Raw genomic sequence first — 14,691 nt, 5'->3', positions numbered from 1 at the left:
CTATAAGGAAACTTCAGCAATTGGCAGGTAAGAGAAGGTAGTGGCTTGGAAAGGATGCCTTAAAAGAAGTCTTGATAGAAGAGGGCAGCTTCAAAACATGTTTTGAAAACAAGTTTCAGTTGAACATATGATTATGGTTGATAAATCACAACCTCATTATATGGATTTGAGGGAAAGGAAAGCTCCAAGCATAATTCCAATTACCTAAACCACCAAAGGTGCAGTAGTGCCACTGCTGATAAAGTAAGCTCATTCTAGGTAGGTGTGGAAGAGGGAATTAAATTTGAGGCGTGAGAAATCTAAAGGACTCATGTGCACCCATCTCTTAGGATACATCCTTCTGTACTGTGTTTGTATTGAAGATTGTTCAGTTCCCTCTGCTTGACTGTTAAAGCTGTGAGAGCAGAAACAATATCTGATTCATTCATCTCATACATCAATCCTCTACCAACAGGATTTCAGGGATGAACTTTGCATGGAAAAAGCACAAGGACATGCTCACCCAGTGAGTAAATTCAGCAAATCTGGTTTGTTGAGCCCAGGTTGGAGGAAGCTGTTCACGTTGCCTTCACTCCAGGTCTCACTGCTGGGTTCCTGGTCCCACATCATTGTGGTTTCTTTGCAAATTGTACCCAGATTTGGTTCACCTGAGGTGAGCACACAATAAGTGGTTATTTCTCATCCATCTGAACTATTTGTGCTGCTCTGATCTGAGGGATTGTCCTGAAACAGGCATTAAAAAATCTGTCTCCTTGGGAGATTTCAGATACATTCTGTTTCAACAAGCTGGAAGTATTTGGAGTCAGAACTCTTTCTGACAGCAACTTTATGCAATACACCCTTTGTCTCCTTAAGACCTTAGCAGCAAAGATAATAAATAAGTCAAAATGAAGACTACCTTTGCAATGTAGTTTATGAGCTTCAGAATGGACAGATGTCCTTTTTAAAACCATATATGCACCAAAGGATGACTGAAATATTACCATTAATACTCTATTCTTCAGCTTAAGCCTTTGGTTTCCGCTAAAAGGTAAATCCATCTTGCCTGCCCTCCAATCTTTCCTCTCAAAAATGCTGGGATCATGCTCGAGCTATTTGCATTTATTTACACTTGAGTTCATATAAGATTTAAAATCTTTCTTGAGGGCAGGATTGCTTTAGGAAAACCATCTGGTGTTCTAGCAAGGGCACTGGGACTTGGAGTCAAAGTCTGGAGGACTTTCAGTCTCTTACACTACGTGCTTTGGGGAAATGAATGAAATATTTGAGGCTCAATTTTGTTATCTGGGAATTGGACATTCTCACCCCACTCTGCATATCTATAACAAACTTTAATAGAGAGTTTCAGAGTGTCTATCTAAATCATCACTTCTCTTTTTCTTTAGGAACTGTCTTCCCATTTTCCCCCAGCCAAGAAGGAAAGCTCAAGCAGCATGTATCATCTAAGTGACTCACCAGCCAAAGTTGAGCAGACAGAGGTAGCCCCCAAATCTAGTTGAACCAATTATATTCTCTCTTCCAGAGCTTCAGAATTGTGATTTAAAGGTGACTGCTCATCTGCTCTGGTGGCTGAAGCTGGACTTTGCCAATCTGGGAGCCACAGGATGTCCTTAGTCTTTTTGAGTCAACTAAGGAGTCCCAAAATCGGATTTTCAGGGAGAGGAAAAGAAGCAGAGGTGCCAATAGGAGCAAGGACTGGAAACTAAGCATGCATTCTGGGTTACTGCTCACATTCCAGATCTTTATTCCTGATTTCTCCATGGTCTAGGAGTGACATTCCTGGCCTTGGGCTTTCTCAGGAATTCCTGTATCGTTATAATAATTTCCGTCTTTTTGCCTAATCTAGCACAGGGTGATTTCTATTTCTTACAAGCAAAATGGCCTTATCAGATTAATACACTGGTGTAGACAGCCAGCAGGATGAGGGGAAGGATGCCTTGTCATCTTATGGAGTTGATTAGGCAGAAAAACAGACAATTGGAAAGCCCGTTCATCATTGGTGGATTTCCACTCACTGATTTGCCTTAGGTTCCCAAATACCTGAAAATAGTAAAAACTAATGGACATTTTTCACTCTGACTTTCTTGAGCTTTTGTACATCTTATTCAATTCTGTCTTTTTGCCTACAACAGCATTTCTATTTGCTTTATACTTTAATATGTGTATGGCTTTAAGTTATAATTGATGTATGATAAACTGAATATATTTAAAGTGTACAATTTGATAAGTTTTGATATGTGTATGGTCTGTAAAACCATCAGCACAATCAAGCCAATGAATATAACCATCACTCCTAAAAGTTCTCTATGGTTCTTTGAAATCTATCTGTCTCCCACCCCCAACTCCTTCCAGGTTCCCCAGCAATCACTGATCTGCTTACTGTCATTATAGATTAGTTTGCATTTTAAAGGATTTTATACGGACTGGATCATATAGTATGTGCTTTCTTCAGAAATCAGTCCTGCAATAAATATTTATGCACTTGGGCTCTGGGAATACAACCAAGAGCTAGGCAGTCACAGTTCCTGTCATCATGGAGCTTCAGTCTACCAAGAAAGGCAAGTAATGAATAAATAATTACCATAAGGCTTGTTGTGTGATTTAATGAGAGGAGAAGCATCTGTGGAGGTCTACACTAGGGAGAATCTAACTTAGGGACTTATGAGAAGGTCTAGTGGGAGTTAGGCCAGTAAGGAGTGCAAAAGTAGGGGTAGGGTCCAGGCAGAAGAAACAGAGCATGAGAAGGTTCAAAGGAAGGAGAAAATGTGGCCTATTTAAGGAAGAGAAATGGCAGTGTGGCTGGAGGCCTCCAGGAGAGGAGCAATAGAGGGGGAGTGTGGAGAGGCAAGCCAGTTACTGAGGTCTTATGGTTCAGATTCTCCTTCCTTTTCACTTCTGTGAAATTACCACCGCTTCTACCCTGGCACTCATCCAACGTTTCCACTAGTACCTTGTCTTCTTTCACTTCTTCGCCAAGAAATGCTCTCCATTATGGTTGTGACAAAGGAAAAATAAAATTAGAAAAGGAATTGAATTACCCAGAGTTGTACAGCTAACTGGGGCCAAGGTATGGTTACAACTCAGCTCTGCAAACTCCAAGGCCAATACTTCTGCACACCTAGAGGGTAGAGTAGAATAGAATGTCAATTACCCACTGCTTTTGAGCACCTGACATCACAGCAGACCCAGGCATCATGGTAGAAACCAAGAACTGTAGTTTTGTCAACTGTCAAAGACAGGACTGAAAGAAGCGTTCATTGATACACAAACCCCATGCTACTTAGCACTTGATTACCTACTGGAAGTAAAGCCTGTTTATGCCATCCCTTACATTTTTCTTAAATTTAATGAAGTAATTAATGCTATAAAAAGCTATGAAAATATAAATGTAAGAAAGCATGTTGCATAATTAATAATATATGCATATGCATAACAGGGTGTTTCTTTTTGGCATACATATGCATATGTCATTAATTGACACATAATCACTTTGTTTTACTGCCAGGATATTGGTACAAACCATATTGCCTGTATGTTAGCTCCCAGCCTGACTCCAGGGTTATATTACATTGATCACACAGGAGGACCAGCAAAAGGGACAAGGGGCAAGAGTGCAGGGCCAGAGAACTGGGATACCAGCTGGTTTCTAAACTCAGTTGTGCATTAACTCACTATGTAACTTCAGTTATTTTTTCTCTGGGCTTCAGTTTCTCTGTAAAGTTGAAGGTTGGACTACATTCATTGTTTACATAAATAAAAGCAGCACACATCTTTAAAAAAATGTTAAAGGAAACTGATATATAAAGTTTGGAGTAGGGCTTTGGTCTAGTTCAATGCTCTCCTACTCCATGCTCATCCTGTGCTCCTCAACCCTCTCTAATTTAGTTTGAATCATCCTGGAAAAGTCTCTGCAGTAATTTTTTCCCCTTACAGGAATACCAGTTACAAACAATCATATTAGGCCACCTAATACAGTGTGGAATACTCGATAGGAACTCAAGGAACTTGGTTTCACATGTGGGCTCTGTCCCCATTAGCAGTGTGACCACACATCAGGCTTCTACTCAACTTGCATGTCTTGCACTTCTCATCTATCAAGAAAGAGGGTAATCCTTGTCCTCCTTTATCATGTAGAGGTATTAAATATTTCATATCAAAATGCTCTGAATGTAAAGTGTACAGTAAGAAGACAAAACAGTCTTTTCCTAAGGGTCAAGGATGTAGACGCTGAACCCAATTGCTCTGCCACCTACTAACTGTGTGACCTTGATAAGTTACTAACCTTTATGTGTGGCAGTTTCCTTATCTGTAAAATGGACATCGTAATATTGTCTATGTATAAATTATCAGGCTGATAAAGCTATTACACTTAAAAGCAGTGTTTACACACAATTAATGTGTATCATTAGTATTGTTACTATTTTTATCGTCATTATCATTGGTGGAAAGCAGCAGGTCACTGAGGGTGAGAAGGCCTGGATTCTAACCTTGAACCTACTACTCCCTAAATGTGAGTCTGAATGAAATGAAAAGGCCCACATCAGAGAATTCGGCAGGTCACATGGGAGGAGAGACGAGATTAAATGTTGATATTAAAATGCTTCCAGAAATTAGCACATCTTTACAAATATCGAGTTTAGTTATGTTTTCCAAAGACAAACCTAAATAAAACAACAGTATTGAAAAATGATCCTGCGAGTTAAATGGAGGTTTAACAGGACATTCAAATTTCCTATTTCAGTTTTGGCTGAAGCATGAAGAAAATAGATGCTAGATTTTAAAATAGGCCTATCATACAGGATTTGCAAAAAGGAGATGGCAGATAAATCATTTACCACCTTGAGTCACCCACCCACCTCATGCTATGCAGTTGGAATGTCTGAGAAGAGACTGAGAGGATTTGGGGAGAAAAATGCCAGTGTGCTGTGAGTCTTCCTGCCATAGGGAGGCTTGGGCAGGAGCCTGCCCCTCACCTAGGTAGAAGGCCTTTGAGACTACTTTCTACTAAGTTTCTCTTTCTGGTGGAGTCTGAGGAATGGAGAGTGGTGGTAAGGAAAATTTTAGTAGAGGAATAGACTGGTCATCATTCCTGAGAAAGTGGCTGACCAGAGCAAAGTGTAGATTATGAAGGTGGGGATCAAACGGTATTCTCAGAGTAAGGCTCTCAGTGTAAAGGATCCCTAAGCAATTCTAGTGAATCAGATGTGGGCTATATGTGCTAAATCCTGGAATGGCATCACTTTAGGCATTTCCAAAAGGACCTCCTGAAAATAAAAAGATCTCATCTAAAAGAGGCTGGAGATGTACTGCCCAATTCCCAGGGACTCAGCAAGGAGCTGCAAGTCATGAGGCAAAAGAAAGACGCATAAGTCCCCTTCAAGGGAGCTGTGGATGCCAGGCACTCACTGATAAAAGCTTTCTGAAAACCCCCCTCAAAATAGACAGTCACATGTCCACAACTCTCAAGGCTGGGTAATGCAACGTCAGTGCATGACAATGTCAGTCAAGCCAGAACTTTCCTGTTCCACTCCGCCCTACACCTGCAATCCTGAAGAGACTGGAAATCTTGGCTAGCAAAATGTAGGAAGGGTTGACGCACAAGTTGGGGAAAGAGATTAGAAACCATACATGATCTGTACTCCTGCCAATCATGTGCAAGTTTTCACCTATAAAGTGTACAAATTAGGTATTCAGGGAAGTTTTCCTATTAAATTTAAAGTTCTGACTACCATACCATGTAGGACTAGATATTTCATTCTCTGGATTGAGCTGTGCATATTACCTCAAAAAAGCCGTAAGGCCACTATGGGCAGAGAGGAGCTAATAGCACTATTCAAAAAGACAAAATGAGACAAAAGTACAGTGCATTATAACATTTCTCAGATCATACTTAACAAATTAATTGTTATCAGGTGCTAAACTACATATTATGGAAATCAGATCTTTTATGCAAAAGTTGGAGAAATTTGTTGTTGTTGTGTTAAATTGAGAAAGATGAAATTAGTTTCAGCCTGTAAGCTGTGTAAATCAAAAGGTTGTGACCAAGATGTTCAGATCTCAGAATTAAGTTGTGATTCCAGGGTTATTCTGGGGACAGAGCTAGCCTCACATATAGGTTAAATAGTTTACTATCCAAATTCTGTAATTGTAGAGGGATTTGAGGCTTCCATCATATCCTCTACCATCTGCTTAAAAGTATATATGCTTAATATTTCATTTGATGCTCACGATTATTCTTTTTGCTTCAAAACTTTGGTTTCTGCAGCAATTAATATCCCACAGTCACACTTTGTCATCTTTAGTCACTTACACCTCAGCCTAACTGGGCAGGAAGCATTTTTGAATACTAGCTTTGGAAGGGGAGGTGGATGGCTTCTGTGTGCTTGGGGGAAGTCAAGGAGGAAATTCTCTGAAGTCAACATTTGCCATTGTCTAACTGACTCAGCTATGCTCTGGGTCCCAGAAATGTCCTACTATTTCCTTTACTATTATTTGAATTTCTTTAAACCATGACAGAGAAGAGAAGTTGAATTTAACAATTCTGTTAGAACATTGGAATATCAGAAGAAAACCTAAGGGTCATCCAGAATTGGGAAGGTAACTACATTTCACTTTGCATGTCAACTCCCAATATGGTACTGATGGACTGCAGCATATGCTAAAAATGACTGTAAGGTCTGTCCTTACTGAGGGGATCATGATGACATCTATGGGTGAAAGCAGGAAAGGTAAGCCATCTCTTTTCCAATATGGATCTCTGCAATCTGCACCCACCCAGGTTCTTCCCCTCTAACCTGCCACTCTCCACAGATAGGGCTATTTGACTTCCAGTTTCCTCCTCTGTAAAAGGGTGACAATAGTTCCTGTAGCTTAGAATAATTGTGAAGTGCAAGAGAGCTAACGTGTGTAAAGTGTTAACACATACCTTGCCTATACTAAGTGCCCAATATTTGGTAGTTATCAAGTGTTTCCACAGCTTTACAAGATGAGATTTATTCTCATCTTTCAGGTAATTTTAAGATATTATTAAAGGGTTCCAATTGAGAATCACAACACCATTCAGCTGTGAGTTACCAAATGAAGGTTTGAATCTAGACCTTTTCTGGCTCTGAACTCATGCATTTTCTGCTATACCATTCTGCCTTGTAGGAACTGAAATCTATTTAGATTATAGCCTTGGACCTAGGATCTAGTCACTTGCCCGTGATTTCTTGGATGATATGTCTGAATTCAGAAGCTTATCTGTTGCTGGAGTTCTCATTACTATTGATCCCTCTCCCCCAGCCCCTCATATCTAAGCCTTCAAGGTTGACTTATGGGCTGACCTAGGATCTGATGTCTGTCCCAGTGACCTCAGGTACCCAACTCCTGCAAACAGAGCTGTCTTCCCAACTGCTATGCCAGTCAGCAAATCTAGCTTACTCAGTCAGTGATTTTTTTTTATGGAGCCCTAACTATGTGCCAGGCATTATTTTACACAAAAACAGTGAGCAAATGGTTACAGCTCATGCCCTCAATCTAATGTGAACAAAGTCAGAAAAATATCTAGCTATGAGCTTCAATAATCAATATGAAGGAAAAGTACAGGGTATAACAAGGGGATCTGACCTTGTTTGGGAAGTCAGTTTTTGAACCTCTTTCAAACCACATCTCTTTATTAGTATTTTGGGGATAAGAAAAGTTGTCACCTCATGCTGGTGTTATAAGGATTAAATGATGGGATTATAAAGCGCTAAGCACAGTGACTGGCACAAAGAACATTCACAAATGTCACAATGGCTGCCACTATTATGACTTTTATTTTTCCATCTTTTATGGAATAAGCATTTATCTTGAGAATCGAAGACGGTAGAGACTTTGGTCAGGAATTTCTCAGTTCTAACTTGCCTCCCTTTCCCTCTCCTGCTATAGTTAATTGGGCCATGCATGGCTAAATCTTAATATATAAAATGTGATATATTATCATCTAGTTAAAGAGCCAACTGAGGAAGTTTTTCAGTCCCTAGGAAGGTCATAGCTGAGAGCCAAACTTGTCTCTGAACTCCCCATCTGAGGTTCTATTCCACCACACATCTTGTTATACTTTTTCATTTTAAGATGATATCCCAATAAAAAATAAATTTTCACAAGTTGATAAAATAGCCTAACATGTAACAATCTAGACTCCAAATATGCAACACAACTTTAGCAATTTCTGTTTTTGCTACTTTTTTCTTTGTTACATAACCAAATGCTCAAGCAGCCCAGACTGTAATCAGCAGCCCACGATATCTTTGATTTCATCAGTTGTTTGAACCCAGAAGGTCTTCTCACCTGAATCTCCTCAGTAGGAATCCTATCGGGAAAGTCAATGACAGGTTGAGATGATTGGGCTCTGCAGATCTAAAATGCTATTTGATGCTTGTTTTTAATTCCTAGCATCAAAACCAAGCAGAGCAGAAAACAAATGTGAAATGAGAAAGATAAAAGGATGCAGATTAAAAAGAGGGGGCCGGGACAGGAGGAGCTTGGAGCGGTAGCAATTGCCACAATTCGAAACGGCTGGCGTAGATACCATCTGCAGTGGTGGCAGCAGCGTTTCCCAGATTCCCTTGCAAACTTACCAGATAAACATGCACGTGGGCCTCGCCTGAAGTGACGGATCATGGACTCTCTAATAGGCAAAAGAATCAAAGCTCTCAATGAGACTTGCTTATTCAAAGGGAAGGAGTATCAATTTTTATTCCTTGCAGCAGCCTGAGATCCCATTCTCCTTTCATCGCTATACTTAAGATGAACAAGACATCCAACTAAATGCAAACTGTCACACTGTACACCATGCGAGCCCCTTGCCTGCTCCTGGTGCCTACCAGCTGTTATTAAAATCCACAGCCTACTCTGCCTCAAGTCTTGCTATTGTTCCATAGATGCTCAAGTAGTTTTGTACCCTAAACAGAGCAAACATGGCTTTGTCAGTGGATTATTTACTGTTTGTTCATTAGCTTGTTCATTCATTCATTCATTCATTCATTCATTCATTCATTCATTCATTCATTTATTCAGCTGTTGAGCATCTACTTTTGCCAGGCACAATTTTAAGCACAGAGAAGTACAGAATACAAGAGAAAAAGCCATTGCTCCACTGCTCTCATGGAGCTTACATTTTGTTGGCCTTGGACCATTTATGAATCTTACATTTATTGAACACTTTTTATCTGCTAAGATTTATACCAGGTGCTGGGAGAACAAAAGTGAGTAAGAACATGTACCCTGCCATCTAGTGATGCCAAAAGCTCAAGCAGAAAATTGTATTACTAAGTGGCAGGGACAGTATTAGAGAGGCCTAAGAGAGGATAATTAAATTAGAATATGTAGAAAAAATATATAAAATAAAGCTTCTCAAAAGGACTTGGATTCATTTTTCTGTTTTGTAGTTATTTATTCATGCAATAAATAGTTGAATACCTCAAAATGCTTAGAAGAGTATCAGGCACACAAAAACCCTAGATAAATATTAACCTTTGCTGTTATCCATATTATCTTTAGCCAGGCATGGTATTAGGCACATAGTAATATAAGGAAGCTAAAGGCAGCTGAACCTATAAGGAAAATGAGACCTGGAAAATTAAGTAACTTTTTCAAGCTGGAAGTAGAATGCAAATCTCCAGACACCTAGTCTGGTTCCTTTCCAATACGATGCTGTTTCACATACTACGAACATAGAAGTGGAATTCATTGTAGAGGTCTCTATTTTTAAAAATGAATAATGAGTTTTTAACACACTTTTTGTAGACAGGCTCAGAGAGAAAATGTGTCTGAATTCATCCTTTCTCAGCTGTATCAGACCCAGAAAATTCTTCTGGAGTAATGCTCAGGGAGAGAAAGCTTGGGATTGTGTCACCATCTGTTCTAAGTAAATATCACCGCTGGCCTTGATTTAGCATCCTCTTTTCCTGGGATCTCCATGTTTGGGTTTAGAAAAGGATACCAGGACACAGGGCAGTCAGCCAAGGTCAACTGGGGAATAGCTAAAGAAAAAAAAATCAATCTCATCCACAGTCTCTCATGAATCCACAGAGCCCACTGAACACATAGGCACTTGGGTTTGGAAAGACCCTAGAGAACATGATTCCTCAATTCCTGCTGCAGAGAGATGCAGTTTGGATATTTAAATCCAGGCATCTCTTGCCTGTGGGTTATGTTTCCAAAGGCAAATATTGTCGAAGGAATCATTCCGTCATGCTGTGCCGTGGGTGGCAGCAGGCTGAGGGCACTGGGAACAGAGCCAAGACTGGGGAATATAGCACAAGGGAGGCATGGGTTGTAGGGTGTGGAGGAGTGATGGGGTCAGAAGCCAGGCAGCTAAGTCACAAATGTTACTGGGTGGAGCAATGTAGGATGGCCAGAGCTCATGCAAACATGAACCCACCGGAAATGAAGTCTTCAAAGTTGAGTGGCGCTAGAGAACCCAGAAACTGAGCTACATGAAGCAAACAGCTACATGTTGCCAGCAGCAAGCAAAGGATCATCACATGGAGATGATTTCTGACCTAGCCTCACCTGCCTTCCATCGCTTTTTGTTTTGTTGAAAGCCAGTTGTAAGCAAGCTGGCCAAAAGTCCCTAGGATGTGACCTTTTAGTTGTCACTGGGTTAGGTTTTCACGCAGAGGTGGGGCACAGACAGAACTCTGGCTGTAAACTTACTTATGATGTTCAGCCTTGATGAAAAACTCACAAGGAATAAGCTCTTAGTGAGAAGTGGAAAAAGAGCATTTATTCATTCATTCAAATATTTGTTCAGTACCTACTATGTGCCAAACACTATGTTCAGTACAGAAGATAACATTGGCAGAGAAAGGCAGTCATACATAGTCTCTGCCCTCTCATAGTTTACAAACTGATTTAGGAGAACAGATGAAAATCAAAGAAGTGCAAAGAGATAGAGAAAGAGAAAGATTGCTGCAGAATGCAGAATGTGCTCCAAAAGAGAAGTACCCAGTGCTATCAACAGGAAATGAACTATTGAAGGTGGTCAAGGAAAGTCTTCTGAGGAAGTGACCATTTGAAGTTTGCAGAAAGAAACTAGGATGAGGTAGGGAAGAAGAACACCCAAGTTCTTCTGCTAATGGGCTTTGGCAGGAGGGGTGTGGGGAGAACAAATGCCTAGTTTATTTCAAAATTTTAAGTTTTATGGTTAACTAATCAATTTACAAAGCAATTTATATCTGGCAGTAGAACCCACTGAACCTGCTGAATTTTCTCAGTAGGAATCCTATCGGGAAAGTCAATGACAGGTTGAGATGCTAGATGTTGTATGCTAGAGGTTATGCAGAGTTCAAGTTTAGAAGTTACAGATTCTGTCCTCAAGAAGATATATTGAAAAGAGGTGTAAATTTACCTAAAGTTTCTGTTGAATTCTTCCTATGTGCTAGATGCTTTACATTTGCTATTTAACATCTAGAGGTAGCTACTTTTTTTCCCAATTAACAGATGGGAAACTGAGGTTCAGATACATAATTCACAGACCTCAGCCTGCTAGTTACGTATCTGTCTGATTGCCAAGCCCATGCACTTTTCATATAACAAAATGCCTCTCATCGGAACCCTTTATGAAAACTTACCAGAAAGATTTTGGGTGCCAACTGCTTTCTCCCCCTTCAGCAGAGCTCTATTTAGACCTGAACTATGGATGTATGTGTGTATGCAACCACACATATATACAGTTTAAAACATTCATCTTTTAGTAGTACACACTAAGGGTACACATAAACTCTGTCTGTCTCTCTCTCTGTCTCTCTCTCTCCTCCTCCCTCTCTCTCTCAGGGTACTAATATGCAAAAGATCCAGATATGAAAAGGCACTCAGTCCTTAGCCACAGGAACATAAATTCAATCTTTCTTCATTGGCTCAGTCTGCCCTTCAGGATCTTAAAAAAGTACAGGTCATCGTTATGCACATCAGTTATCGCAGTATGGTAACTGGCTTGATGTGCTGCTTAATGGAGTGTTAGCAAGTCATAAAAGGCCAATATTTAAAAACCACCAAGGTCTTTAATTATCATTTCAATCTAGGGTTTGTCAAACTATATCCCTTAAGAAATAGTTCTACATTAGGTTAAGATGTGAACCGGAGGAGGGAAAAAATATATGTGTGTATATTTTTATTTATATACATTATATATATTTATACGATTATTTAGTGCTATATATGTACATATTATATATAATAACATAAATATATATTCTATGATATATAATATTATATATCATATGTATTATATATTTTTCCTCAAATAAATTCAAGAAATATTTTGTTTTATTTTACATCATCATGGATCGTCTCAGAGCCTATAATATAGCAATGGGAAAGTGATCCCATAAGGGGAGTAAGAATAAACAGGTTTTCCTAAATTTATTTAGTGCTATTTTTGAATATTTGTCCACTCCAAAACTCATGTTGAAATTTAATCCTCAAGGTTGCCGTATTGAGAGGTGGGGTCTTTAAGAGGTGATTGGGTCATGAGGACTCTGCCCTCATGAATGGAGTAATCAATTCAGGGATTAATGGATTAGTGGGTTAATGAATCAATGGCTATCATGGGAGTGGGACTGGTAGCTTTATAAGATGAGGAAGAGAGCCTGAACCAGCACAGTCAGCCTCCTCGCCAGGTGATACCTTACCCTCCTCAGGACTCTGCAGAGTCCCCACTAGCAAGAAGGCCCTCACCAGACATGGACTTCTCAGCCTCTATACATTTAAGAAATAAATTCTTTTTCTTAATAAATTTCTCAGTTCAGGTATTCTGTTATGAGCAACAGAAAACAGACTAAGACATTTAGCTATGAAATGGAACATAACATCCTTTCCTGGAACAATTTTTCAAAACAAAATGCAATTTTTATAACAGAGGTTATTCCAAGCTACTTGTTTTCACACACAGGTATATAGATAGAGAGATAAGCTCTTCTTTCACCCAGATTACTGCCAGTTTTTGTTACAACTAGGACCAGAATCTGGGATTGAAGTTATTGCCTTGACCACCTCACACATCCTAACCTGAACTGACGAATCATATTTGTGTGCGTGTTTGCAAATTGGAACATATTATGTTTAAATTCAGGGTTTCTTTGTTTTCTCACTTATTTTTTCTCTCTGTTCTAGGGTCAGAAATTAAAATGGCAAAGCTCACAAATAATACCTCTCCCAGCTTTAAGAAAACTAAATGGAAGAAAGGAGTAGAATTTTAAGATTATTCAAAAATATGAATAATTTGCTATTACTGCCCGTGTTTTCTAAGACACAAAAGTTCCCTGGGGTTTTTGTCTCTTGGTCTGTTAGGTTACTGTCCTTAGGCCTCAGAGTGGGCGGTGCCTGGAAGCTTGACAGCACCATCAAAATTCCTGGTGATTTATGGAGAAATCCATTGCTCCTCCAGCTTTGCTAGTAGGTTTTTTTTTTTTTTTTTTCCTCCAGACTCTGTGATTATGAAATGTCACCGTGGAAACAGTTCAATATTCTTTTAAAAATATAAACGCGACTAAAATGAAAAGCTACCCAGAATCTCAAGCTCTCTTAAAGTCCAAGCTTTCTGTAAAAGCAAGCAGATTGATTTTGTGTAGGGCGATGAGTATGCTCGTCCTCTAAAAATAATCTTGCTTCCACTGCCCGATGACGAGTCTGAAATTTCATTGTTAAGGATGCAAGAGACCCCTATTAGAAGGAAAAATACCAGAGAACAACTTGCTGGAGACACTGTGACAGCCAAAGGATAATGCAGACTCACAGAAACAGAGCAAGACCTAGTGTGTCCAGAAATTTGCTCTATAATGTGCACATACCTACCCCCCACTGGGCAGCATTCTACATACATTGGAGTAGTTTATCAGACTTAAAACTTGACATCCAGATTGATAAGTTCAGTGGAGTCACATACAGGGATTTAACTGACTAAATTGAACTCTGCTTATTTGGCAAACTTGAAAGATTGAGAGGCAGAGAGAACAACTGAGAAATTTAAATAGTTGCCTTTTAAATGTCACTCTTCAACTCACCTTCTGCATGTCCAGGAGTCAGCGTGGGTCGGAAGAAATCCATGGGGTGTTCCTAGAGTTGGTCTTGGACCTCTTGGTGCTTTCATGAAGAGAGCATCTTACCTCACTGGGACTTTCATGGGTAAAAAAACACACACATTTTTGTACAACACAGGAAAAGGCCAGTGGGAAAATCACCATTCTCCATGATTAAGTTAAAAGATTTTTAAGGGTAATTTTAACAGTTTAAGATTTTCTTGTGACACACTGATTATATTCTCAGCCCCATATAAGGTCAGAATCTACCAAATCAGCCATCATTTGTATAGATACATAACCTGATGATCCAAGTGGTTAGCTGACAAAGTTACACAGGTGATAATATGAAGAACCAAATTTCAAAAAGTTTCTACTTTTAAAAGCCAATTCTGATCTGTGACAAGCTGGCATCAAGGGGGTGCTTATGAAGGATGATAAAGGTTTCCCTCTATGCATACCCATTCCCTCTTCTTCCTTAGCAAGACACCCTTATATTGTTGAGTATGGCAATTTGCCTAGCTAGCTTCAAGTCTGTATTTCTAAGCCTTTCTTACAGATATTTTATATAGGAAAATCATTGGTAGAAATTTGAAAAGAGATTTACTCACAAAGAAGCTATGCCCTTTTGTTCTTTCTTTCTTTC

Source organism: Mandrillus leucophaeus, unplaced genomic scaffold (assembly GCF_000951045.1).
Source record: "Mandrillus leucophaeus isolate KB7577 unplaced genomic scaffold, Mleu.le_1.0 Scaffold222, whole genome shotgun sequence".
NCBI lineage: Eukaryota > Metazoa > Chordata > Mammalia > Primates > Cercopithecidae > Mandrillus > Mandrillus leucophaeus.
The sequence above is the reverse complement of the archived record's forward strand: the minus strand, read 5'-3'. Positions refer to the sequence as shown.